The sequence below is a fragment of the Lissotriton helveticus genome, chromosome 9 (assembly GCF_964261635.1).
Source record: "Lissotriton helveticus chromosome 9, aLisHel1.1, whole genome shotgun sequence".
Classification (NCBI taxonomy): Eukaryota; Metazoa; Chordata; class Amphibia; order Caudata; family Salamandridae; genus Lissotriton; species Lissotriton helveticus.
In genome coordinates this window covers 741455965-741483567 of record NC_136070.1, presented here as the reverse complement: position 1 = coordinate 741483567, position 27603 = coordinate 741455965, and positions in this window count along the sequence as shown.

The following is a 27603-nucleotide window of genomic DNA, read 5'->3' as shown; positions in this document are numbered from 1 at the left end:
TCACTCGTGTGAATGCGTCGGGGACTGTGCCGAGGACCAAGCACGACATTCAGAGGCGGTGGCATGACCTTAAGACCAGGGTCAAGGGCATCCGAGCGAAAAACCACGCCAGAGCCAATCTTACTGGCGGTGGCACACCCCCGGAGCCCATACCCTACACCGATTGGGAGGAGAAGGTGCTGGTGATACTACACCCAGAGAGCCTAGACGGCCTTGACGAAGGAGAAGAGACTGGTGAGTACAAACCAAGCACCACGATCAGCACGACATGGTCAGGCTCACACAACTGAGAAGAAACATCCCCCACGCCCCAACCCATGCACGTCGGACACCAACACACTAACATGTCCATGGCTCCCAACAGGCCCCCATGTTCACGGGGAGGGTGGTGGTGGTGGTGGCGGTGGTGGAGGGTGGGGTGTGTGAGAGGCCCAAACTACAACTCCCAACAGGCCCCCATGTGCACGGGGAGGGTGGCGGTGGTGGAGGGTGGGGTGTGTGAGAGGCCCAAACTACAACTCCCAACAGGCCCCCATGTGCACGGGGAGGGTGGCGGTGGTGGAGGGTGGGGTGTGTGAGAGGCCCAAACTACAACTCCCAACAGGCCCCCATGTGCACGGGGAGGGTGGCGGTGGTGGAGGGTGGTGTGTGTGAGAGGCCCAAACTACAACTCCCAACAGGCCCCCATGTGCACGGGGAGGGTGGCGGTGGTGGTGGAGGGTGGGGTGTGTGCGACAGGAAACAGAAATGTCTACAAATCAATGTAACCATGTACTGTCCACATTACTGACCTGCTCGATCTTGTCCCTCAGGTGATCGTCAACTGACTGGGGAAAGCAGTACCCGGCCGCCAGCCTCGCCTCCCACACCTACAGGACTCTCTGCCGACGACGACACAGGCAGCTCCGGGGCGGAGGATGGAGCGGGACCAAGCACGCAGCCAGGGCCATCTGGCTCACAGGGACTCCCGGGACCGACCAACGTCGCATGTGTGACTCCCGCGGCACCCGTCTCTGTGATCTGCACAGTCCCCACCACCACCAGTACCACCAGTACCACCACTACCACCACTACCACGAGCACCACGACTCCTGCCGGTGCCACCCAGCATGACCCAGCGCGCAACGCTGGTCCAACGGCCCCACACACAAGCAGGGTGAGTGGGCCACAAACACAGGCAACGGGACAACTGCCAATCAGGCGACCCACACACCGCCGGTCAGAGGAGGGACAGCTACCCGAGCCAGTGGCACAGTCCCTACAAGCTCTTGCCAGGTGCCAGGCCTCATACGACCGGTCCCAGGCAAACGCTGATCGTGTTCACGAGGACTCAGTGGACAACACCAACAGCCTGCGCGAGATCTCTGGCATCCTTGGCCAGATGTTGGTGATCATGGGCCAGCAGGCAACGATGTGGAGGGAATGGGTTGCCCGGAACAACCCCCCCCCCCTCCACCATGTGTGTCAGCGCCACCGCCACCGTCACCTCCGCCTCCCCCGTCGCCTCCGCCTCCGCCTCCACCGCCGCCACCACCACCTGAGCCCCTGGCGACGGATGTGGCCCATCACCAACCTGCCCTCCCAGCTGCCTCTGTACCACCTCCGAGACGGAGGGGGCGGCCGAGGCAGGAAGTTGCTGAGAGCAGTGTTGGAGCGCCAGGCACACGCTCCAAGAGGGGACGACCTTGACAATGCCACTGCCTGTGCCAGACATTCACCCTGCAAACCATCCTGTCCCACATAGACAATCATTGCCACTGGTCTGCTGGACTAGCCTGACACCCCCCAATGTGGTGTCAGCACGGACATTTCATCTGCCATTACCTACAACTCCAACTCCCTCCCTCCCACTTACTTGTATATATTCACCAGCACAAAAGCACAACCTGTCAATAAATTGCATTTACTCACACAATGATGTTTTGCCTCCATGTTTATTCACATGATTGCCATCAGATACAGACGTAAACAGGTACAGGGATCATAGTCGCACATGATCATGGCGCTGCGGGAGTGACCTAGAGAAAACCAGAGACAGCAAACACACGTCAGTAAAGAGATTCACACACATCACAACACAATGCACAGCAACATTACACAAACGACAACCATCACACAAGCATGGGATGGGAGCACACACATCATGGACACTCCTATGTCCAAAGACATGAAGACACACATGTGCAACCATCACAAACCACACCCAGCTGAATAACCCCATATCCACACAACACCAGAAAACATACATGAGGCATTGTCAACCGCCACTAGAGGTAGATACTCACATTCAAGGGAAGTAGCGATCAATGAGCTGGCGCCTCTGGTCCACACCTTCCTCCTCACCACTATCCTCATCAGTCGACATGGGTGGGATGGGAGGCCGAGGAACTCCTTCGTCTTCAGGGTCCAACAGCAGTTCAATGTCATTGCGTACTGCCAGGTTGTGGAGCATGCAGCAGGCAATCACGATCTTGCATACTTTTCCTGGTGAGTAAGGCAGTGCCCCTCCGGTCTTATCGAGGCACCGAAACCTAGACTTCAGCAGTCCAAAGGTACGTTCGATGACTCTCCGTGTCCTTCCATGTGCCTCATTGTACCGCATTTCACCCGCCGTCCTCGGATTACGTAGGGGACTGAGGAGCCAGGGCCGGTTTGGGTAAGCCGAGTCGCCTATGTAGGGGGATGACAGAGACAAACATCAGAACAAGATATGGTGGGTACCCCATGCAACACAGAGATCACAAGAGTCCCCACTGCACACTCACCAACAAGCCACGCTTGACCGGGTGGCAGATTTGCCATGAGTCGTGGGACATTGCTGGTTCGCATGATGTGGGCGTCATGTGCGGATCCAGGAAATCTTGCACACACATGGGAGATGATGTTGCTCGCCAGGCACACCACCTGCACGTTCAGCGAATGAAAGTGTTTCCGATTCCTGAACACTTGTTCGCGTGCCCGTGGTGGAATGAGCGCGATGTGCGTGCCATCAATTGAGCCCACAACGTGAGGTATGTGGCCCAGTGCATAGAAACCAGCTTTGACAGCTGGCAACTCTTCCGGACGTGGGAAATGTATGTACTCATCCTTGTACAGCATCATAGCTGTTAACACATCCCGAAGAACCGTGCTGAACATTGCCTGTGACATACCCCCGGCACCTCCAACTGTATACTGAAATGTGCCAGTAGCGAAGAAATGTAGTACCGCCATGACCTTTGCAGTGGGTGTAAACGAGCCAGGATACGTTCTACGTGGCTGCAGATGAGGAGCCAATTGAGCCACAAGCTCCAGCAACCGACGTCGATCCAGCCTGAATTTCCGAATCACCTCCTCGTCTACCATATCCTCCAGCTGAGTGTATGGGCGATGCACATTTGGAGCCCTCCTGTGTGGGAGAGAGATGTAACTTAGGTCAACGTACAAACGACGCATACGTGTACAACTCCATCACATGTGTACCTTACTGACATAACTCCAGTCGTCACCCTAATGTATCGTAGACACATCACAGACACTCATGCAACTGCATGCACACAAACGATAAGTTTACACACGCCATGTCATCAAGCACAAATGCCACCACCAATGATGATGTGCATACGGTAATGACATGCATGGTGACAGAACGTATAAATCACATACACGGAATGCATGTGTACCACCACCACTGTAGTCACCTCGACACAACAATAAACCGACAACAGATGCATGAATTGGCCACACAGCCGTGATGTACTGTGTAGTTGTGAAGATGTAACAACGTCTGTAGGGTCAAACCCGACGTCAACACGTACGAATGCACATCTGTTGGCCATTGTGTGCCGACCGATGTCCATTGTATGGACACACATGCTATATTGTATGACATATGACCTTTCACAATCACGCTCACATCCCTCATGACGCAACTGCACACAACACATCACGGTGCAGCGTCTGACAAGATCACATATTTGGCGCCGCCATGGCGGTGCTCAACTTCCGCTACTTCCCAAAGGCAGAATGCGGCCTGCGTCCCTCTTCCCATTGGCTGCATGTGCAGGGACCGTGACGGGCACACATCGGCAACCGCACGTGCAAGCTTCAGGCACGGATGCTTCAGTTGCAACAATGTACTATCACTGGCGCCTCCATGGCGGGGCACGTACACAGCGGGGGAGGTGCAGGCCTATACACCCTGCAGATGTACTCAATGGACATGCCAGTTCATGACCCCCCTTACAGTCACCTTGCATCATCCACCGTACACCGGCCGGAGCGGCCGGCCCATGAACAACCGCCGTGCCCGGCCATGAACACAACCGCCATGGCCGTGCCCGGCCATGAACAACCGCCGTGCCCGGCCATGAACACAACCGCCATGGCCGTGCCCGGCCATGAACAACCGCCGTGCCCGGCCATGAACACAACCGCCATGGCCGTGCCCGGCCATGAACAACCGCCGGTCCCGGCCATGGCGGTTGTGTTCATGGCCGGGCACGGCGGATGTTCATGGCCGGGCACGGCCATGGCGGTTGTGTTCATGGCCGGGCACGGCGGTTGTTCATGGCCGGGCACGGCCATGGCGGTTGTGTTCATGGCCGGGCACGGCGGTTGTTCATGGCCGGGCACGGCCATGGCGGTTGTGTTCATGGCCGGGCACGGCGGTTGTTCATGGCCGGGCACGGCCATGGCGGTTGTGTTCATGGCCGGGCACGGCGGTTGTTCATGGCCGGGCACGGCCATGGCGGTTGTGTTCATGGCCGGGCACGGCGGATGTTCATGGGCCGGCCGCTCCGGCCGGTGTACGGTGGATGATGCAAGGTGACTGTAAGGGGGGTCATGAACTGGCATGTCCATTGAGTACATCTGCAGGGTGTATAGGCCTGCACCTCCCCCGCTGTGTACGTGCCCCGCCATGGAGGCGCCAGTGATAGTACATTGTTGCAACTGAAGCATCCGTGCCTGAAGCTTGCACGTGCGGTTGCCGATGTGTGCCCGTCACGGTCCCTGCACATGCAGCCAATGGGAAGAGGGACGCTGGCCGCATACGGCCAATCGCAAGTAGCGGAAGCTGTGCACCGCAACAACAGGGCCAGTCATTGGCCCATTTCACGATCACGCTCCCAGGGCTGACCAATTGCTGGCGACGTATGCCACTGACACGTGCTGAGGGCCCTATATATGTGTCTTGGCCAACATGAAACTTCCTACCCTGGGGACCAGTGCTGCCTGTGACCATCACCTCGACCTGCTGCTGCTGCTGAGCTGACCACCGACTGCTGCCTGTGACCATCACCTCGACCTGCTGCTGCTGCTGAGCTGACCACCGACTGCTGCCTGTGACCATCACCTCGACCTGCTGCTGCTGCTGAGCTGACCACCGACTGCTGCCTGTGACCATCGCCTCGACCTGCTGCTGCTGCTGAGCTGACCACCGACTGCTGCTCTAGTGCCATACTCCGTGATCTTGCCATGTCGAGAGGCAAAGAGATCCGGTCTCGACCCTTCACCGCCGCGGAGCTTGATGTCCTCGTGGACGGTGTACTCCGCAACTATGGACGCCTCTACGGCGCACCGGGACGGGTGGTAAGTGCAGTGTGGGACATGTTGGTGTGCATGAGGGGGCCAAATGATCAGGCCTATTTATATCTTAGCTGTGTAGTGTGGGCTAGACATATGTTCCTGATTGTGCATGGCTGCTGACAGTAACGTCTTGCCCCTATGTGTGTGACAGGCCACCTGTCCACTGACTTAAACCCTTTTGTCTCCCATCATGGTAGGTCAAGCTGCACCTTCGCAAGGACCTGTGGAGGACCATAGCACGGGAAGTACGGGCATTGGGGGTGTGCAACAGACGACATACACACTGCCACAAACGCTGGGACGACATTTCCAGGCTGAGCAAGAATGTAGCGGAAGTAACACTGGGCCTGATTCCAAGGACGCCCCGTCTGGCCCGACGCTCCATGACCCCTCTCATGCACCGTATCATTGCAGTGACGCATCCTGAACTGGCCGAACGTCTGAGTGCCGATCAACAGCAAACTAGCGGTGAGCATACTGTCTGTGTAGGAAACTTGTGAGTGCTATGCATGTATTGGTGCACAGACACACCATTGAGTTCCGTGTTGCGTATGTATGCCTGTGATGGCATTTTGGTCCCATTGGGTGGTACTCATTTGACATCCAGGTCCGCCATGTTGACACGCCACTTGCTTAGTAGTTGAGTGTTAAAGCACATCCCCTAGTGGTCCATGTCCCCATGGCAGAAAATGTGAGGATGACTGGTAGGGGTGGGCCATGTGCAGGCTGAGGGCTCATGAACCTTTGTCTGCTATGTGATTTGGCTATCCTGTTCCTTCTGTACGTGAGTGTGCCCATGACTCACACATCTTTTCTGTGCATTTCAGCTTTGACAGAGGACACTCAGCCACAGACGGTGGAGAGTAGCCGAGGAAATGAGTCCGGCTCAGACTTCGCACACACGCAGACTGACACGGAGGAGGCCAGCGCCGGAGAGGGGGACAGGACCGTCCCTGAGGGCTCGCATGTGGAGACACCATCGTCCTCCTCGTCGGACACTCTTGGTGAGCCTGCACTGTTGTCACAGACTGGGAGTGGGCACTCATCACCTTCTGTCGGAAGACAGCACACAGGGCCCACACTTCCGCCAACTGCACCATGTATTGTTCGTGGCCGAAGGAGTAGGGGGAGCAGAGTGGCGTTCGGTGCAGGCACCGCTGCCCCTGCCACGGTGAGCCAAAATGCACTGTGTGCTGAGGCCGTTGATCTGCTGCGACAGCTGTGTGTGGGTCAGACCAATATGACAAATGCTTTCCAGGATCATGATAGGAAGTTGGGGCAGGTGGTGGCATTCATGGAAGGGATGCATGGCGATCTTGCAGGTCTACACAGGACAGTGCAGTCATTGGCAAGCAGTGTGTCGTCTGCAATAGTACAGTCGAATGAACAGGGTGCTACTTCTGTTTCCCCATCTACACCGCTGGATGTCTCAGGGGGTAGTGATTATTCAGAGCAGGACTCAAATACAGGTTATTGCACTAGAAGCAGCGTCAGACAGCACGTCAGGGCACGCAGGGCACAGACCCCATCCCCTAGATCAGCTAAATCTGTTCACGTAGACGACGTCAGATGCACTGGAGTACACACACAGGATCCACAAGTGTTGTTGGGGGACATGCCTTCCGGAGCTACACAGGCATTCAACACGAAAGGTACTCCGAAGGCAAGGGATACTCACATGTCCATGGACTGTTCCTTGGACAAGGCCAGTCAGAAGACAAAGGCACCTACTGAGAGCAGGGAGACTCCCAAGAGCAGGCCCACAGCAGAGGTAAGGGACACTCCCAAGGACAGTGAGAAGACTAAGGCACCTACTAAGAGCAGGGAGACTCCCAAGAGCAGGCCCACAGCAGAGGTAAGGGACACTCCCAAGGACAGTGAGAAGACTAAGGCACCTACTAAGAGCAGGGAGACTCCCAAGAGCAGGCCCACAGCAGTGGATAGGAACACTCCCAAGGGCAGCGACACACACAGGGAGCAGGTGTCTGCTGGAGGCAGGTGCACCACAGACGACAAGTCTGCTGGCAGGAACAGGGCGGCGAGCAGGGCACAGGCTACATCCAGAGACAACACTCCACCTAAGGATAAGGCACATCCTACGGACAAGGCATCTAGCATGGACAATGGCGCAATCAAGGACAGGCATACTTCACCCCTGGCTGCACTGAGGCTGATGTTTTCTACTAAACGCCAAACTGATGTCTCCGCGGCGGAGTCCCCCCATACCTCCACTCCCATCCAGGCCAGTCAGAAGCAGAGGAGGGTGTCCCCTGTTGTTGCATCCCCCATTACACATCATTCCGAGTCCAGGCGGCAGGCACAGAGCAAACGACAAGCAGGCTCCAGCACGTCCCCCGAAACCAGATCCCCGGCAGCAGTTGCTCCACCTATACTGGGTGGTGATTCTTTGGAGTCCCCACCACTTGGCAGTCCTGTCCTGTCCAGGGTGCACTCACACCTCCCTAAGAAACGCAGACACACACCATTGACACCTGCAAACCCCGATTTGGCTCTAGGTGAGCTATCCCCAGCTCCCAGGCCCACCCTGCCTCCTGGCCCATACAGCCCTGTGGCTCATCATTTCAGTTGTCCCAGTGGCGCCGGTGCAGTTGACTCTCATGTATCAGATGGTGGCACAGTGTCAGTTGTGCCCTCTCCTGTTGCAGGTCCTGGCAGTGTATCTGGGTCTATGGCTCACGTGTCAGTTAGAAGATCTGTGGCTGTGTTGCACACTCCTGTTTCTGGTGCTGGCAGTCTGTCTGGGTCAGTGGCTCACGTGTCAGTGACTACATCTGTGGCTGTGTCTCACACTCCTGTTGCTGGTGCTGCCAGTGTGTCTGGGTCCGTGGCCCATGTGTGTGTCACTCGGGCTGTGGCTGTGTCTCACACTCCTGTTGCTGGTGCTGCCAGTGTGTCTGGGTCCGTGGCACATGTGTGTGTCACTCGGGCTGTGGCTGTGTCTCACACTCCTGTTGCTGGTGCTGCCAGTGTGTCTGGGTCCGTGGCCCATGTGTGTGTCACTCGGGCTGTGGCTGTGTCTCACACTCCTGTTGCTGGTGCTGCCAGTGTGTCTGGGTCCGTGGCCCATGTGTGTGTCACTCGGGCTGTGGCTGTGTCTCACACTCCTGTTGCTGGTGCTGCCAGTGTGTCCGAGGCAGGTAGTTCACGCAGTCCCCCCTGATTCTGTGATGTGACGTGCTGTACACTTCACTCAAATGTTAATTCACATGGTGTGTCCATTGAGAACTGCGTGGCACTCTTGTGGTCCCTGTGACGGGTTGGTAGGGACACGTAGTTGTGCTGCCTCTGATGTACCTGCTCTGTACTCTACAATGCCCTGTTGATGCTCTGATACTGCATGCTGCCCTCTCGTTACCTGCCTCTGATGTACCTGCTCTGTAATGCACAATGCCCTGTTGATGCTCTGATACTGCATACTGGCCTCTCGTTACCTGCCTCTGATGTACCTGCTCTGTAATGCACAATGCCCTGTTGGTGCTCTGATACTGCATTCTGCCCTCTCGTTACCTGCCTCTGATGTACCTGCTCTGTAATGCACAATGCCCTGTTGATGCTCTGATACTGCATTCTGCCCCTCTCACGTGCTGCCTCTGATGGAGCTGTTCTGTGCAATGGACTGTTGATGCACTTGGCCCCTCTCACGTGCTGCCAGTGATGTGACTGTTCTGTGCAATGGACTGTTGATGCACTTGGCCCCTCTCACGTGCTGCCTCTGATGGAGCTGTTCTGTGCAATGGACTGTTGATGCACTTGGCCCCTCTCACGTGCTGCCTCTGATGGAGCTGTTCTGTGCAATGGACTGTTGATGCACTTGGCCCCTCTCACGTGCTGCCTCTGATGGAGCTGTTCTGTGCAATGGACTGTTGATGCACTTGGCCCCTCTCACGTGCTGCCTCTGATGGAGCTGTTCTGTGCAATGGACTGTTGATGCACTTAGCCCCTCTCACGTGCTGCCTCTGATGGAGCTGTTCTGTGCAATGGACTGTTGATGCACTTGGCCCCTCTCACGTGCTGCCTCTGATGGAGCTGTTCTGTGCAATGGACTGTTGATGCACTTGGCCCCTCTCACGTGCTGCCTCTGATGGAGCTGTTCTGTGCAATGGACTGTTGATGCACTTGGCCCCTCTCACGTGCTGCCTCTGATGGAGCTGTTCTGTGCAATGGACTGTTGATGCACTTGGCCCCTCTCACGTGCTGCCTCTGATGGAGCTGTTCTGTGCAATGGACTGTTGATGCACTTAGCCCCTCTCACGTGCTGCCTCTGATGTACCTGCTCTGTACTCTACAATGCCCTGTTGATGCTCTGATACTGCATTCTGCCCTCTCGTTACCTGCCTATGATGTACCTGCTCTGTACTGCGCATTGCCCTGTTGATGCTCTGATACTGCATACTGCCCTCTCGTTACCTGCCTATGATGTACCTGCTCTGTACTCTACAATGCCCTGTTGATGCTCTGATACTGCATGCTGCCCTCTCGTTACCTGCTATGTTGTACCTGCTCTGGTGCCCACTTTGCCCATGTTCACGCATACACTGTGATTTGACCCCTATTATTTGACAATAAAGGTAGTCTATCAAGTCTCGTGGTCTGTCGTTGTCATTCCTGCTTGCGTCCTGCTAATGTGTATTCGTATATGCTTCTCATCAGTGGTTTCGGTAACATGACACTCCCCCTCCCTACGTCACGTCCCTTGCTGGTATTCCCCTCCAGACAGCCAATGGTTTGTACCTTACCTGCGTCGTCGTCCATAGTAGGCCATGACTAGGACGTGGTGGATCGCGAAGAGCATCGGGAAAGCGTGTAGCGCCGGGTCCATGGTGGTGGTCAGCTTGCGGTGGGTATCTCGGCTGTGTCACCTATGTTCGCTGTGGGGATTCCGCCGTGTTAAGACAGGTTGTTTTTCCGCAGCGGTTTTATGTGTGTTTTCCGCCATCTTGATTTGGGGGACGGTCTTCGACGTCAGTGCGTACGGCGGAGCGTTTGGATGTGTTCCGTCCGCCGCGTGGTCGTGTGTAGTTGGCCGGCGGAGCGTGTTTTTCCGTCGCGGACGGAAATTTGACACGTTTTCCTATCCTGATATGGCGGACGGAGTATCCGCGGCAGGCGGACACGGAAAAGGCTTTTTCCGCCTACTCCAGGGCCGCGGTGGCTCTTCCGTCCGCCATCCTGATCGACCCCTATATATGGTCTATAACCTATGGTTTTTTCAGTGAATTTTCAAGGTTTTGTAAATGCTAATTCCTAACTATATATGGTCTATAACCTATGGTTTTTTCAGTGAATTTCATTGGTTTTTTAACAGCTAATATCTGTAGCTGTAAAATGTATTCTTCTTTAAATCCAAAAATATATTTTATATGTTTATTAATAAAAAAAATTTTTAATATTTTTTTTTCTTCGTTCCCGCTTCGCGAATCGGGAAGCTTCCCGTTAGCTGACCTTGATGCCGCGAAATAGACCGCGAGCCGGTAAACGTTTCTTTACCGCAACTGCCGCGTTAGAAAACAACATCGTGACGCCTCCCGTCCGCATGACGTTTCGCGTTGTCGCGTGATACGTCATATGACGTGCTACGTTAGCGAACTGGTACGCTTACCGAGTCGCAAAGCACAGGTTTCTGGAAGCAAACCGGGAGGCCCTGCAAAGCGCTTAACGTAAACACAGCAGGTCATGTGACTTGGTAATAACACTTTTCATTGGTTCATTTCACTTTTGGTTTCCTAATGATGTAAGACTAGGTCATATAATCTAAAATGAACACTTTTCATTGGTTGAGAACTATTGTTTTTCCCAAATGATGAAAATCCCTCCTTCTTTCCTCACTCTGACTTTCATCATTGTGAGAGAAAGACCCTTTGTTACCAGTGAGCAATGGCTTCTTTAGTAGCTTCAGCTGGTGCTTCCCCACCACCTCCAAGGAAGAGTGGACCACCTGCTCAAGTTATAATTCAGCAAGAAGAGGAAGAAGAGGAACAGGACGACGAGCACGAAGAGAGGCACTTTTTGCCTGAGGAGCCCAGGACGTCTCACCGGAAAGAAAACTTCATTTGTCAATTTTTTAAAATTCCCAAAGGTCAGAAAAAAGTAAATGCAAGATACGTAACTTGCCTTATATGTCAAGATAGACTGTCCAGAGGGACCGACAAAAAATACAGTTTCGGAAACTACACAATGCATCGCCATATGACTAGGTGGCATCCTAACAACTACAGTGCTGCACAGTTTCGTAACGACCTAGATAATCTCCCTATTATGGCCAGAAGATCTGTTGTACCGGAAGTAACGGGACCAGAGGGCAGGGAGATGGTGCCAAATATACAAACGAGATTTCATGAAGTAAAACAAGTCTGCGTATATTGCAGTGGATTCATTTGCTACGGAGAAAGAAGCATCACTCTGATCAACAGAGCTATTGACTATCATATGCAAGTTTGTACGAAACGCCCCAAATAATAAATACTTTTTTTTTTGTTTTGTTGCTCCTGTTGAGCCCTTTACAATGAATCGTTTTCATTGCCCCCTCCAAGAAAAACCCAAAAAAATATAAAACTGTTCAGAAAAATTCAAAAAAAGTAAAAAAAAATTCAGAAAAATAATAAAAAAAATATAAAACAACAAAAACAATAAAAAAAAAGTTCTTTTCAGAACTACCTCCCCGTTATTAAAAAATTGGTACAATATTTGGAACTGTGCCAACCTCTATTTCTCGTAGTTCGCTTCCCAGTTCGCTCGACGGTACGCGAACCGGAAGTGAACCCAAAAAATTTTTTTAAAAAAAAGAACAGTAAGTATAAGGGAAGGAAACAGACACTTATGTTAAAAGAAAGACAGCTATAGGGGAGTAAACTAGAGATACTATTACCCGTAATCCACTGCTGATGATGTCACATATTACATCATTCATGACATGCTCAGTGACATCATCAGCAGAGGATTGCGGGTTTTTTGGCAACGTGCCTTATCCACGGTTTAATAACGCTGCCTTTTGCTTTATATAAGTTTTCAAATTGTATGAAATATATACCAATAGGTCGTTATGAACCTTTAGGTAGTGCTTTTCTTCATGAGGTCTGGTCGCTTCCATACACATACAGATGTTTCAAAGATGATCAAGAAGTTTATCTGAATGGAGAGGAATGCACTGAGATGCCAGATCATTCACTAATGTGTAGGCACATACAGTTACACGGTTCATGCAACAAACACCGACCAAATATGGCTTGCGTGTTGCAAGGCACGCCAGTTCCTGCTATCATCCCCACGTTCAAGTTGTTGGAAAATGGTAGTTATTTGATGCTCAATAATGAAGATTGTTCTGGGTTAATTAAAAGTATTCCTTTTATCGTAACAGTAAGTGAACGGGTTATTTGCTGCAGAAATGTTCTATTTCCTCCCACACATGAACATAGGGAGTTTTCAATCTGGCCACAAATACCAACCTTGGGAGCAGATTTCAACGGCATGGCAAGAATAAGAGCTCTTTTGTCTCAGAGAGAGGTGGCCTTGAGTTCGGCCCGTGAAACTTTCGTGCTTCACATAGCGAACACCCGTACAGAGGTGCAGACCCTTTTCAATACTGATTCGCCTTTCCATTTCAGCAAGATGGTTCGGACTATCTTTAACGCGTCCTCCACAAAGGCCCTGGCGCACTTTTTTAAAGTTGTTACCAGTGGTCTCGTGACTTCATTTGAGAAAATCTTTGGAGTCATCCCTGCTTTCTTTCATTCTATTTTTTCCACTGTGCTTCGTGGATTCCCATTTTTACTTGCATTACCAGCGGACGCTCTTGTGCTTTTTTACATTTTTAAATATGGATGTCCCTCCTGTGCAAGCTCCCGCCCTGCAGCTGCTGACACTGTTCCGCAATCGCATGCTAGAATATTATAGCACAATGCCGTTGGCGATATTAAGCACGGCATATGGATTATCTTTTCGATTCTCCTACTTCACCTGTGTCCAGCCTGTATTTCACTGCCTGACCTGTGATTTCGATTAGGCCATTGATTTGTGTCTCTGCGGACCGGTTTCTCCTGACGTCGACTTTAATCAGCTGATGACTCCTATCATTACTCACGAGTTGGTTTGTCCTGGCGAAAGGATTATGGCTGTGGCATTGATGCATGGACTAATTGGTCCCTGGAATTTACTGGCGGCAACACAGTCTTTCTTGGAACAGAGCTTTCTTGAAAACCCACCGAGCTGTCCTCTGACGGTGATAGAGGATCCGGTGCTGGGAGAGCACGTATGTTCTTTTCCGCTTTTAAATTGGATGGCTGAACTCTTTTCGGATGAAGACGGTGACTTCCTATTGGAGGCTGTTGCAGCTTATTTTGCATACATAGTTATGTCATAGACCTTTTTCATGTTTGATATGCTGAGTACTAGCATTTCATTGACAATTCATTGACTTATTTGTCAAGTTTTTATTATTTAGCTTGCCTATTGGCTTAAGACTCGATAAAGTACTTGGCTGTTTTATTTTTCTTTAGCATTAAATTTTCCTAGTTTTTAATGTTTTACCTTGCGGACCGTCCACATATAAAGTTGCAATCTGCTCTCATGAGATGGCACTTCTATTATCTTATTCAGTTCGTTTCCGTATCATGGGGAGGTGTCATCTAGGTCCTGGATATCTTTACACCGTGTTAAGTTAGCATGGGCTCATTACTGGTTTAAACGCCATTTTTCCTTTTTTGCAACTTCTGCACACGACACTTAGTTGTTGCTTTAGCTTTCAACCTAGTAGTTCATCGTGGTTTACATGAGAATAATATGTTATTGCTCTACTATCTGCTTTGCTTGTTAAACTATATCTGTACAGCGAGTGCTGAAGTTTCAAGAACAACACGATACAGAATTGTTATGAGGTCTGATCTCCACGACTTCATACTCATAACATAAGTGCAACTTCTGCCAATTCTGGGCATGAGGCGGGTTTTATATTGCTTTGCCGAACACACATACACAACAGTTGATGCGGTTCACATGAAGAGAGAGCTGGTGTATGCTGATGTGATTCCTTCAAATCTAAGACACTAAAGTATGGGCACGCCCTAAACCAACACAAACAGACCTTCTTAGCAAAAAATATAATATGTGTATTAGGGAGGGTGAGATATAAGCAGCCGCGGGCCGTGGAGGGAGTTACGGTGGGGCAGGGAGGCGGGGAGGGGGAGGGGCAGGGTGGAGCCCTCTCCACCCTGCCCCTCCCCCTCCCCGCCTCCCTGCCCCACCGTAACTCCCTCCACGGCCCGTGGCTGCTTATAAGTGTTGCTAACTCTTATTCATTTACAGCATGTTAACATACTGTCACCATTCGCTTTTTATGTACTAGTAACTATGCTGGTAATTTTGCTACTGATAATATGTGTACTTGTATTATCTAAGATACTACGCCTGAGAAGACGGCATTAGTAAATAAACATTTCAAATACACATGTGTTCTTCTTAACTCCATGTTCTGGTTTCTAAGAAATATATAACGACCGACTGTTCATGAGTTTCAGGTATCCTGAGGTACTATAAGTTCATATTCTGGATTGTCTAAACATTGAGAGTTTGTTATATCCAATGTGACACTGTACCTAGCTTGCTAAGGGGTTTTTGATTACTAAGGTGAGTTTTGGGGCACCCTAATTCGCCGAGGTTCCAATCCTCTGTCCACAGTTCTGTGTGAGAACAGAAACCCTGCGACAGGGGCACCCCCGACCCTTGCTGGAGCTTCATCACACTTGCGATACAACTCCAGCAATGCGCCACCTTTACGGCACAGATACATCACGCATCTGTGCTGTTTTTGCCCCATGATGCGCCGCATTGTAAATGCAGCACACCATAGGTGACGGAACAGCGGCACAGAATGACTAACACATCCCTGGTGATGCGCCAGTCATCATAAATCTATCCCTATGCTTCTTATCTTGTTAGAGATGAACCGCCATATGTATCATCAAAGTTTTTTGCATTTCCTAAATAGCGAACTTTAAGGAATAAATAGCGATTCTTTACCATTCCTAGTTTGCGATGAGCTATTTGCTAATTACAAATTACCCATTCATTTCCTTCATTTCCATAGGGCGGTTGGACTCACTTTTAGCTCGAACGGCTGAATGGATTTCCATGAAACTTGGCAAAATTGTAGGGACTGGTAGCCCGATGTGCCTTTGCTATGTCTCAAGATATATGCTCCAGTGGTTTTTACGAAAATTAACTTTGAAAAATATATATTGGGCTACATTGGCCTATATATATGTTGGAGCCCAAATGTAGCCCAATGTAGCCCAATGAAGCCCAATGAAGCCCAATGTAGCCCAATGTAGCCCAAAGATGGCCGCCAGAGACAAAAAAAACAAATGTAGCCCAAATATCAGCCAGATGTAGCCCAACTATAGCCCAGTGACAGAATGACCAATCAGCTTCGCAAACCTCCGTTACGCGAAGCGGAGCGCTGTTACAGATATATATCTTTTTTTGAACGTTAATTTCTCAAAATCCACTGGAGCACATATATTGAGACCTACAAAAGGCACATCGGGCTACCAGTCCCTAATATTTTACCAAGTTTCGTGCAAATCCATTCAGCCGTTCGATTATTATTATTATTTATTTTTTTTGCCCCGCTGGGCCCTTTTAAAACCTCCACATCAAACCTAGGGGGTCAGCGAGGATCTACTATGCCCCCTTATGGTCATTTGCCCCTTCGCTTTGGCCTCCTCTTGTCTCTCGATCCTACCGAGAGACAAGATGGCGGCCGCTACGGACTGTTTGGAATGTTTACAGACGCCGGAGAACCAATCAGCTTCGTTTCACAAAGCTCCGTTGCGCGAAAAGTACGCGTACTGGAGCGCTGCCCGGTCCGCTGTTACAGATATATATCTTTTTTTAAACGTTAATTTCTCAAAATCCACTGTAGCACATATATTGAGACCTACAAAAGGCACATCGGGCTACCAGTCCCTACAATTTTGCCAAGTTTCGTGCAAATCCATTCAGCCGTTCGGGCTAAAAGTGAGGCCAACCGCCCTATGGAAAACTCAATGTTAAAAACACGTTTTGGGACTCCCCTTTTTTCTCGACCCCCCCTGGACGAACCCCCCCCCCAATTTTCAGGGGCTGCTCAGAAACAAAATGTGCCATTTTCCTGAAAATTTCAGCCAATTCCGTCCACAAACGCCAAAGTTATTTGACATAGAATTTTCAAAAATCCCATAGGAAAAAAATCCTAACTATATATACCTACTGGCGACCGCCAGTAGGATAGATAGATATATATATATATATATATATATATATATCTCTAATAGATACCCCAGCAATACCAACCCCGGTGGTGGGTCTGCGAACCAATAATCACACCAGAAAGTCCTGGAGGACAGAACGGCCAAAGAAGCCATCCCTCCGGACTTGACTGTCCAGGCAGTAGTGTCTTGCAAACGTGTGCAGCGATGCCCACGTAGCTGCCTGACAGATGTCTTGTAAGGGCACTCCCCGGCCCAGGGCAGTTGTAGTTGCCGTGGCTCGGGTGGAATGAGCCCATAATCCAACAGGGGGCTCCTTCTTAGTCAAGGAGTAACATGCCTGGATACACAAGATGATCCACTGGGAGATGGTCCTCTTGTGCACCGCTTTCCCCTTCTTAGCGCCCACGTAACCAACAAAGAGTTGGTCATCCACCCGAACTGGTGTGTGCGATCCAAATAGAATGAGAGCGCACGTTTTGGGTCCAGACGGTGGAGCCGCTCTTCCTCTTTAGAGGAATGCGGTGGCGGAAAGAAGGTTGGCAAGGTGATAGACTGCCCGATGTGGAAGGCTGTGACAACCTTGGGCAGGAAAGAAGGCTTAGTACGCAACACAACCTTGTCCGGATGGACTGAAAGGAAAGGTGGAGTACAAGAAAAGGCCTGGAGCTCACTCACTCTCCTGGCAGAGGTGATGGCAACCAGGAAAGCATTCTTCAGAGTAAGAAAACGAAGAGGACAGTTGTGAAGTAGCTCAAAGGGAGCGCACATCAGAAACGTAAGAACAAGGTTCAAGTCCCACTGAGGCATCACAAACGGAACAGGAGGAAACGTGTGTGTGATGCCCTTTAGAAATCTATTTACAATAGGGGACTTGAACAATGAAGGGTGATCAGGCAGCCTCAGAAAGGCTGAAAGGGCAGAAAGGTAGCCCTTGATAGTGCCCAGAGCAGAGCCCTGCTGGGCAAGAGAAAGAAGAAAGAGGCGAACCTCAGAAAGAGGGGCAGAGAGAGGATCCACAGCCTTTGCTGTGCACCATGCCACAAATCCGTTCCACCTGCAGGCGTATACCGACTTTGTGGAGGGACGCCTGGCTGCCAGAATGACATTATAGACTTCTTGAGGCAAGTCAAATGGCCTCAACTGTCGCCGCTCAATCTCCAAGCATGGAGGTGGAGACTGGACAGGTTTGGGTGGAGGACCGTCCCCTGCTGCTGCGACAGAAGGTCCTCCCGAAGAGGCAGACGAACCGGGGGATCGACTGACATACTGAGTAGCTCTGGAAACTAGTACCTTCGTGCCCAGCCGGAGCCACAAGGATGACTTGTGCCCGGTCGCGCGTGATCTTCTTCAGCACTCTGGGCATCAGTGGTATAGGCGGAAAGGCGTATAACAGACCGCAACTCCACACGTGACGAAAAGTGTCGCCGAGCGAGTGCCGCCTTGGAAATTTCAACGCGCAGAACTGATGACATTGCGCGTTCTCTTCGATGGCGAATAGATCTAACCAAGGCTCTCCCCATCGCTGAAAGAGGCCTTGCGCCACGTCCGAGTTCAGACGCCATTCATGATCCATCATGCACCGACGGCTGAGTTCGTCCGCCCTGGCGTTCAGAGAACCTGCCAGGTGTTGAACCAACAGGGTCACGCCCTGCTGTTCCAGCCACTGCCAGAGCCGCAGAGCCTCCTGGCAAAGGGTCCACGACCCCACCCCGCCCTGTTTGTTGCAGTACCACATGGCGGTGGTGTTGTCCGTGAACACCTGCACTACACTCCCCCGGACAGAGGGGAGGAATGCCTTCAGTGCTAGACGAATCGCCCGCAGCTCCAAAAGGTTGATATGGAGCTGGGACTCCGCTGGAGACCAGAGTCCTCTGATCACCACCTCTCCCATGTGGCCTCCCCAGCCCTGGAGGGACGCGTCCGTCACAACTACGTGCTCCGGCTGGGGAAGGGAGAGGGATCTGCCACTGACCCAATCGCGGTCCGTGAGCCACCACTGCAGCTGTCTCGCAGTGCCCTCCGAGATCAGGATGTGGTCGGACAGGTTGCCCTGATGCTGGGCCCACTGAAACTTCAGGTCCCACTGCAGAGCCCGCATCCGCCACCTGGCGTGATGCACCAGTAGGATGCAGGAGGCCATCAGCCCCAGAAGCCGCAGCGTCAACCTGACCGAGACCCGGGATAAAGGCTGAAAGATCGGAATCAGAGCCTGAATATCCCGGACCCGCTGTTCGGGTGGATAAAACCGAAACTGCGCTGAGTCGAGAACCGCTCCGATGAAGAGGAGCCTCTGAGAGGGGCACAGGTGTGACTTTGGCACATTGATGGAGAACCCCAGCTGGTGCAGGACATCTGCCGTAGTCTGGAGGTGGCTGACGACTGTCTGGGGCGAGCCCGCCTTCAACAGCCAGTCGTCGAGGTAGGGGAAGACTGAAACCCCTAACCTGCGCAGATGAGCTGCGACCACCGCCATCACTTTTGTGAACACCCGTGGGGCGCTGGTAAGGCCGAAGGGGAGGACGGTATACTGAAAGTGCTCGTGGCCAACCGTGAACCGCAGGTAGCGCCGGTGGGCCGGCAAGACGGGGATGTGAAAATAAGCGTCCTGCCAGTCCAACGCTACCATCCAGTCTCCTGGATCCAGGGCAGCCAAGACCTGAGCCAGAGTCAGCATTTTGAACTTCTCCTTCCGGAGGAAGCCGTTGACGTTCCGTAGGTCCAAGATAGGGCGTAGGCCTCCTTTGCCCTTCTTGGATACCAGAAAGTAGTGGGAGTTGAGGTACTGGGTTTTTAAGAACCGGCACAGAACCGGTAACCCAGCGGTGCCAGGGAATCAACACCCAGAGACCTCGGGTTCTCCTGATCCAGACCTACAGAAACTTCAGAGTCTTCTAGGTGAAGTCAAAGATTAGTTTATTGGCTGCAACCAAGGTAACAGGTGTCCTAGAAGTACAATACGGGTATGTTCTCAGGAGACTGCACACTTTCATGAAGTCAGGCTTCTCTTCTTATACACAGTTTTAGGCCCTAGGCAAAACATTCTTGGTTGTAAAGTAAATAGTTAACATATTCTGGTTCAAAGAAAAAGCAGAGTCATGATGACATGTCCATATTTCACTTCGTGCTGCCGACAACAAATCATTTGGCAAGGCCCAACATTTCATCAGATAACACTGGACCCCTAATAAAAACGGGCACCTCCCCACCATAAAGTAAGTGAAGCAAAGGAGTGGAAAAAGATGTGAGCGAGATATGGCAGGTGTGCGCGCTGAAATGGTTTTATGGCTGGTTGAGCCTAGATGCTATCTTGCTCGGCCACTGGGAGGGAACTGACCTAACGAGTTCGGCCTGGGGCAATGGTTCTAACTTGTACTGAGGTCAGGGAAAAGTCGATTAAGGAGTATGTGTCCTTGTGGAATCAAATTCAACTGGATTAAGGCCTATGTAAAGGGCAACATATAAATGGGAGCCAAGGGTTCAGAATGTAAATGACGATTTCGAGGTGAAATCGTCACTCGAACACGCCGAAAATACATGTACATGATGTACTCGTCATTCTCGGTCTTTTGATACCAAATTCGTCATATTTCGACGAAGTTTTATTTCTGGAGTCCCGAACTTATTATATGTATCCAGATTTTCAGAACCACAGAGTAGCAACCACACCCTACTTCTGGCCCAGGAACGCGCTTGATGGCCCCCTTGGCCAAGAGGGCCGTAACTTCCTCCTGCAGAAGTCGCAAATGATCCCCCGATACACGGTGGTTCTGCGGTGGCATGGCTGGAGGAGTCGCCTCGAAGGGGAGGGAGTAGCCCCTTCGGACGATCTGCAGCACCCACCTGTCCGACGTGACGGTGCGCCAGTGGAGGAGGTGATGGCGAACCCTGCCCCCCACTGGCGTCACATGGGCCTGAAAGCACGGACTAGGAGGGTTTTGAGGCGGATGCTGCGGGGGAAGGTGTGGACTGACCTCGCCGTTGACCCCGACCGCCGCCACAGCGGTTTCCACGGCCGCCACCGTGTTGGGTATTACCCTGCGGAGCGTGGCTGGCAGCGCGCGTGGGTACACCCCTTCCGTGGCCACGAAAGGAGTGAAAGGCAGCCGATTGCTGGCGCGGGGCCGAGAGGCCCAAGGACTTGGCCGTAGCCCTGGAGTCCTTAAAGTGCTCAAGCGCAGTCTGCCTTGTCGCCAAAAAGGCGACGGCCATCAAACGGCATGTCCATCAGTGTGTTTTGGACATCGGCCGAAAAGTTGGCGGACCTCAACCAGGCGTGACGTCTGACCGCCACTGTCGTTGCCATCGCTCTACCTAGTGAGTCGGTGGTATCCAGCCCACACCGGATAGAATATTTGGCTGCATCCGGGCCCTCCACAAGGGCCTGGCCGAGTTTGGCCCGTACCTCCAACGGACACTGTGGCAGCACTTCCGCAACCGTATCCCACAGAGAGTGGGAGTAGCGGGCCAAGAGGCAGGCGGTGTTGGAAGACCGCAGTCCCAGACTAAGGGAGGAGAAGATCTTTTTACCGAACTGCTCGTACCTCTTGGATTCCCTGTCCGGCGGAGCCGACGGGAATGCGGTCTGGGAATTGGAGGCCTGGATGACCAGGCTCTCGGGGGTGGGGTGGGTGGACAGGAAACATGGGTCGCCCGGAGCCGGGCGGTGGCGTCTGGCCACGTTTCTATCTACGGGCGAACCCGTAGCGGGCTTGGACCAAGTGCCCAAAAAAACGTCGGACAAGGCCTCGTTAAGCGGCAGCAGAGGCGCGGCTGAGCATGACTGCGGCTTAAGGACCTCAGTGAGGAGGTTTGTCCTCACGGCCGCGACGGGGAGCTCAAGGCTCAAGGCCCAAGGCCTTGGCCGCACTCATCAACACCACACTATAGGTTGCCCCCTCCTCCGTAGCCACGGTAGGAGGTGAGACAAAGCCAGTGTCAGGCGAAGTGTCCAGACCACTGGCATCCCCAAGTTCACCTGTCCAGTCCTCATGGGACTGACATTCACGTGTCAGAGGGTCCTCAGACCCCTCCCAATACTCCTCATCACCCATCTCCTGATACTCAGGGTTAGAAAAAGATGGAAAGTAAACTCTCCGAACGGCGTCTGAAGCGGCGCCGAGCGGCGCCGCTTTGACGCCGGAACCGGGTCGAGGGAGGTCTCGGGAACGGCCCCGCCAGAGGACGGCGCCGGGGGTGACACCTGTGGAGCCGGCGCCGGGGAGGGCGTTAAATCCACCGGCGACGACCCGGATCCGGAGCCGGATCCAGCGGGGCCCGGCGCCGCTTTGACGCCGGAACCGGGTCGAAGGAGGTCTCGGGAACGGCACCGCCAGAGGACGGCGCCGGGGGTGACACCTGTGGAGCCGGCGCCGGGGAGGGCGTTAAATCCACCGGCGACGACCCGGATCCGGAGCCAGATCCAGCGGGGCCCGAAGGCACCGGGCCCGAAGGCACTGGCGGCGCCGGAGCTGAAGCACCCGACGGCGTCGGGGCCGAAGCCCCCGACCCGCTAGGGCCCCCAGACGGGTCCGCTGGGCCCGAAGGCGCCGCGGAGCCCGTCGGAGGAGAGAGAGACCTCATGGCCATGAGGAACCGCTCGATCTCCTCCGGCGTCGCGTGAGGCCCAGCGACCGGAGGGTATGAAGCCGGACGCGGCGCCTGCGACTCCGACGGAGCCGCGTGGGCGGTGTCACCTGAACCCCCGGCCGCGTCACGCGAGCATCGGGGGGAGTCAGAAGAGCGATGACGTCTCTTCGACTTCTTGTGCTTACCTGACGACTTCGACCCGGAGGAGTGACGTCGACTACCGGAGCTATGATGGCTCCGCTCCCGCGACCGGTCCCTCAACCTCCGGCCGGACCGGGACCTCTCTTGGCGCGGGGCTGACTGCCGGAGTTCGAGTCACTTATGGGACCGCTTCCGTCTAGCCTTCGTAGTCAGGGCCCGGCAGTCGGAACAGGCCTTGTCGTCGTGGTCGACGGCGAGACAGTAGAGACACCGACGGTGAGGGTCGGTGACCGACATCAGTCGGTCGCAATCCTCACAGGGCTTGAAACTTGGCATCCCTACCGGCACCGTTCGGAGTCGAAGACTTTGAAAAGAAAGATCAAAAAGTTATAGTCAAAAAGTGACTAAGGTACCACTTTTTCCGGATCTGCGCTGCTGGCGCGGAAAAAAGAAGAACTGACGTCAGCACGCGGAGGCGGCGTCTAAGTACTCCGACGACGTCTTCACGGCGCCCACGACGCCGACGACGGAGCCAGACGACGCCTACCGACGCGCAAGGGTACTGCTACGCAAAAAAATTCCGGATCCAGTCTGACGCCTGGGGATATTCTAAGGTAAGGAATCTAATACTAACGTGTCTCATTCAGATTATGACATTATAAACATATGTGTATCCTGACCAAGTTCTACTAGTCTGATTCCCCACCCTCCCCAGTGGTACCTGGTGGTTCGCAGATGTTACCCCTAAATGTGTTCCAGGCCCCCCAGATTTTACACCATTTTCCTGGGCATGCACGGTGGATGTAGACGGCCTTCTCCGCCACCATCGCCTCATCCATGTCCCTACACCAATTACGAAGCGTCGGTGATAATCGACCTTTATTTATTTATTTATTTATTTTGTCCTCATATTTCGCCCTTGGTGACCAAATAGTAGCACGTGGAGATGAACTTAGTGTCACAGGTAAACTGGTAGGGGCTCTAAGTGGTGCAACACGAGTTGCCCCTCAGTAAATAATGCCAAACTCCAGCGACACCACATTGGAACAACCGTCAGGGTCATATGCTGCATTAAAATACCCATTTCTATACCGATGTCAACCTTATTGGGTATATACAAACGTGGAAAAGGTGCCAAGCAGCGTAATCATTGGACCTTGGGGGGGGGGGGGGGGGGGGGGGGGGGGAGGAAAAAAAACAAAAAAAAAAACCCCTGGGTCGATTAATAAACCATTGCCCATTTAAAAAAAGCCAGAAATTTCTCTTGCGCGAGTTGCCTGATCTTAAGAGGTCCAACTTCGATATTTGTAGCACAGAAGTGTGCCAGTCCAGCAAGGAAGGAGGTAGCGGATCCTTCCATCTCCTACATATCTCCTGTGAGAAGTTGGCCTGATATATAGTGCTCACTATTCTAGTGATCACTTTGTATCATACCAAACAACCCTTATTGATGATTGGTTGTAAGTCAACCTTTCAGACCAGCTATCCTAGTAGCATGGACACGAGCAGTCTTCAGGCTAAACTCTAGAGGGCGTGTTAAGCCAGCTGTTTTACCATCACCTATACCCCTTGAACACCAAGTGAAAGGACACCACACAAGTTGTTATAAAAATATAGGATATTTATTAATAACAGTTCTACCCTGAACTCTTTATGAGTCAGGGAGCTAAGCACAATACAAAACTCTTACGAAAATACTTCAAGTTGCACAATTTACACAAATGCCCGAGGGGCACGAAAAACAATATACTACAAAAGTGGAATGCGAAATACTAACAGGTAAGTAACAAGATCCAGAGGCTTCAGGATCTCTAGGACTACACTACTGAACCCTAAGGTTAGGAGCAGGAGGCCTAGGGAGATCGGGTGCAGAGTGTGCACTCTCACGCGGGATGCGGGACAAAGTCTATGGATGCTAGATTTCGTAAAGTTAGTGTTATCGGACGAATCCGACTAGTTAGGCTGAAAACGAAAAAGGATCTGGACACTTAGATAGTGAACCTACGTTGGAGCACCGAAATGCTCGAGTTACCTAGCCCAGGGGCCGCGGATGCATAGGGTTCAAAAGACGTCGGGAATCCTCGTTACAGTCTATGGAGCCTGAAAGAAGAAGTTGCTGGCAGGCGACCAGTGATGAAGTTCGATGGGATCCAAGCCTGGATCGGAGTTGAAGATGACCTGAAAGCAGAAGGGACTCAGTTCTTGATCACTAGCCAGTGATCAGATGGGCACCAGGATGGCACCGGATGAAGTCACCTCGACCAGGTGAGTGGGCGACGCTGGGCTCTGCAGTCTCTCGGACCAGGAGGCGTTGTCGGCGACCAGGATGGAGGGGCGAGCTGTCCCACGAAGGTGTCTGCTGTCGGCGCTGCTGAAACCAGGATTGGAGCAACAAGCCGTGGCAAAGTCAAGCCCACGCGGTGGACTCAAGATGGCGTCTGGAGTGGACCAGGAGGGTCCAGGGTGCTCCTCTGTTGGAGGGAAGTTGGGCCAGTCTGGAGCAACCAGACCAGCAGTGAAATCGTCGTGGTACGTCGTCAAGAGGGTCACTAGCCAACGGGCAAGTGACCGGACAACGTGGCAAGCAGCAAGGAAGCAGAAGGGCCCCACGCAGATCTCGTGGATGCTGGGAGGCTGGACTTCGGTGCTGGAGCTGCTTAGGGTTAGGGCTTCTCAAACCCCAGTGCACTTACTCGAGGGTCTCTTGGGGGTCGTGCTGGAGAAGCGTCGTGCAGGTCTTTAAGATGGCCGGTCCCACGGGTCTCATCACACCCACGAATCTCAGCTGTGCTGGATGATGTAGGTAGAGGTCAGAGATGGCAGGCAATCCGGGTCTCGTCGAGCTGGGCAGTCTGGATCCAGAGGATGGACTTACAGCAAACCGCAAGAGCTTCGATGGTGCCTACTGGTGCAGGGTGGCTACTCCTTAGCCACAAGGGAGAGTCTTCAGAAGAGTCAAGAGTTCCTTTCGTGGAAAGTAGTTTCAAGATTCAGAATTATCTAATTTGGGAAGGGGGCCTGCTCCTATCTTTATACTAAGAAAAGGGGCTGGCACGCGACTAAGTCCTGCCCTATGGGTGGGACTAGGAGGGGGGTGGGTACACCCCTCTCCTTTGTCCGGTCTCTCCCCAGCTCAGGGGCTGGTGTGCCCCAGGAACTGGTTTGAGCCGGCATATGCACAGTGAGCACCGGGGTGCCACTTGCAGTCACCTTCCTTTCAGCCCTGCCTACCTGGAATACACAAAATCCTGTCTGGGATGGTGCTGGCACCGCCCCTGACAGGAAACCCTTTGTCCATGCCTCCGTTGCTGGAAGGACTCCCAGCAGCAGGAGGGCAGACTTGTGTCTCGAGGGCAGCATCCATTTTGTGGAGCTGAGGCTATGTCTGACTTTAACCGGGGTTCACAGTTACATACATGTCGTGTCCCTCTAGAAGGGTGGAATGCTAACCCCGTCGCCAGAATTGGCGAGGGGTTAGTATTCCAATTCGTATGACACCTTACTCGACATGTTTTGATAAAGCTATACCAAAGTTAGCATTTAACCGCGAGGATTATAATGCACTTAAGAGTATATGGTATGCGATATCATGGAACAGCTATTTGGACTTGGTTCCGCAAGCTGCAAACGGGCTCAGCTCATGCCAGAGCACCATCTCACATAATTCCAAGCACTCTGCCTTCAGGATTGATAAGGCCTGCCATAGGAGTGACTGATAGGAATATATGTGTCCATTTTAGGGTTAGATATAGGAATACTATATCTAAAGCAAAGGGTGTTTACACCACCTTGCCCCAGCTGTCGTGCAGCCAGTTGTGTCTGTTTTGGGTGGCCAGCCAGGGGTGGCATAATACATGCTTCAGCCCCTGGTAGGCCCTGGGTACACCTATGCCCTGGATACCTAAGGTATGCTGTACAGGGACTGATAAGGTGGCCCAGTACCAATTGGTAAGATGCACCTAAGGTACATGGTTGTAATTTAGAGAGAGAACAGCTAGTCTGTGGGTCTGATTAGCAGGCCCACAGCCAGGGAAAGTCGTAAATCAGTGAAGCAAAAAAGCAAAAATCTGGGGTGGCCATGGGATTGCAGACCCCACTCTCCTACATCTCCCTTCTGGCCAACAAAATACATTAAAAAAGTAAATTTTTTGCCAGCCCCTGAAACTCTGGAGAAACCCCAAAGATAACAAGAGCAGGACATAATATAACTTGGGATCCCAAGGAAGTGGAGAGTGATAGGCAAACAGCATTCCAAAAAGGTGATAAAAGTGGGCAATCTAAGAACATGTGCAGGTCGGAGGCCGCTATCAAACCGCATTTAGGGCATGACACAGGTGAATTATCTGAAAACTTTGACAGGCGTTGTGGCGAATAGTAGGCCCTATGCAGAGTGAACAGGTGGTTTCGGCGTAGCCAAGATGGTTTCACAATATTCCACATGATCTTGAAAGACTCGAACCACAAGTTCTCCACGCTATTGTTAGTAATATGTGCGGCCCACAGCAAATCAGGCAACTGGAACTCACCCTCGACCTCATCCAATAAAAGACACTTCGAGAGTCAAGACCCACAAGAGCACCGGAGTACTCGTGTTACCTCACCCAGGGAAGCCGGGTGCATAGGTGTCTTTTCGTGCCGGGTTTTGTCGTCGTTTTCAATGGAGAGCTGCAAAGAAGTGATGCAGGCGCACAGAGGAAAAGTGTCCGGGTGGATCCAAGGGTGGAACGGAGATCTGAAGTACCTGAAAGCAGAAGGGACAGAGTCTGGGTCACTTTCCAGTGACGAAGGCGGCAAAGAAAGTCGGGTGATTTGAGGTGAAGATGGGAAGTTTGTCTCTTCAGCCACGAGTACCAGAAGGCGTCGATGACGACCAGGAGCTGGATTCGAGCTGTCCCACGAAGGATCTAGTTGACTGTGGTGTCAGTATCCGGACTGGACCCAACAAGCCTTGGCAAACGCGACCCAAGCAAGATGTCGAGATTGGCTTCGGTGCAGACCAGCAAGGTCTGAGGAACTTCTCCTTTGCAGGGAAGTTGGAGCAAGC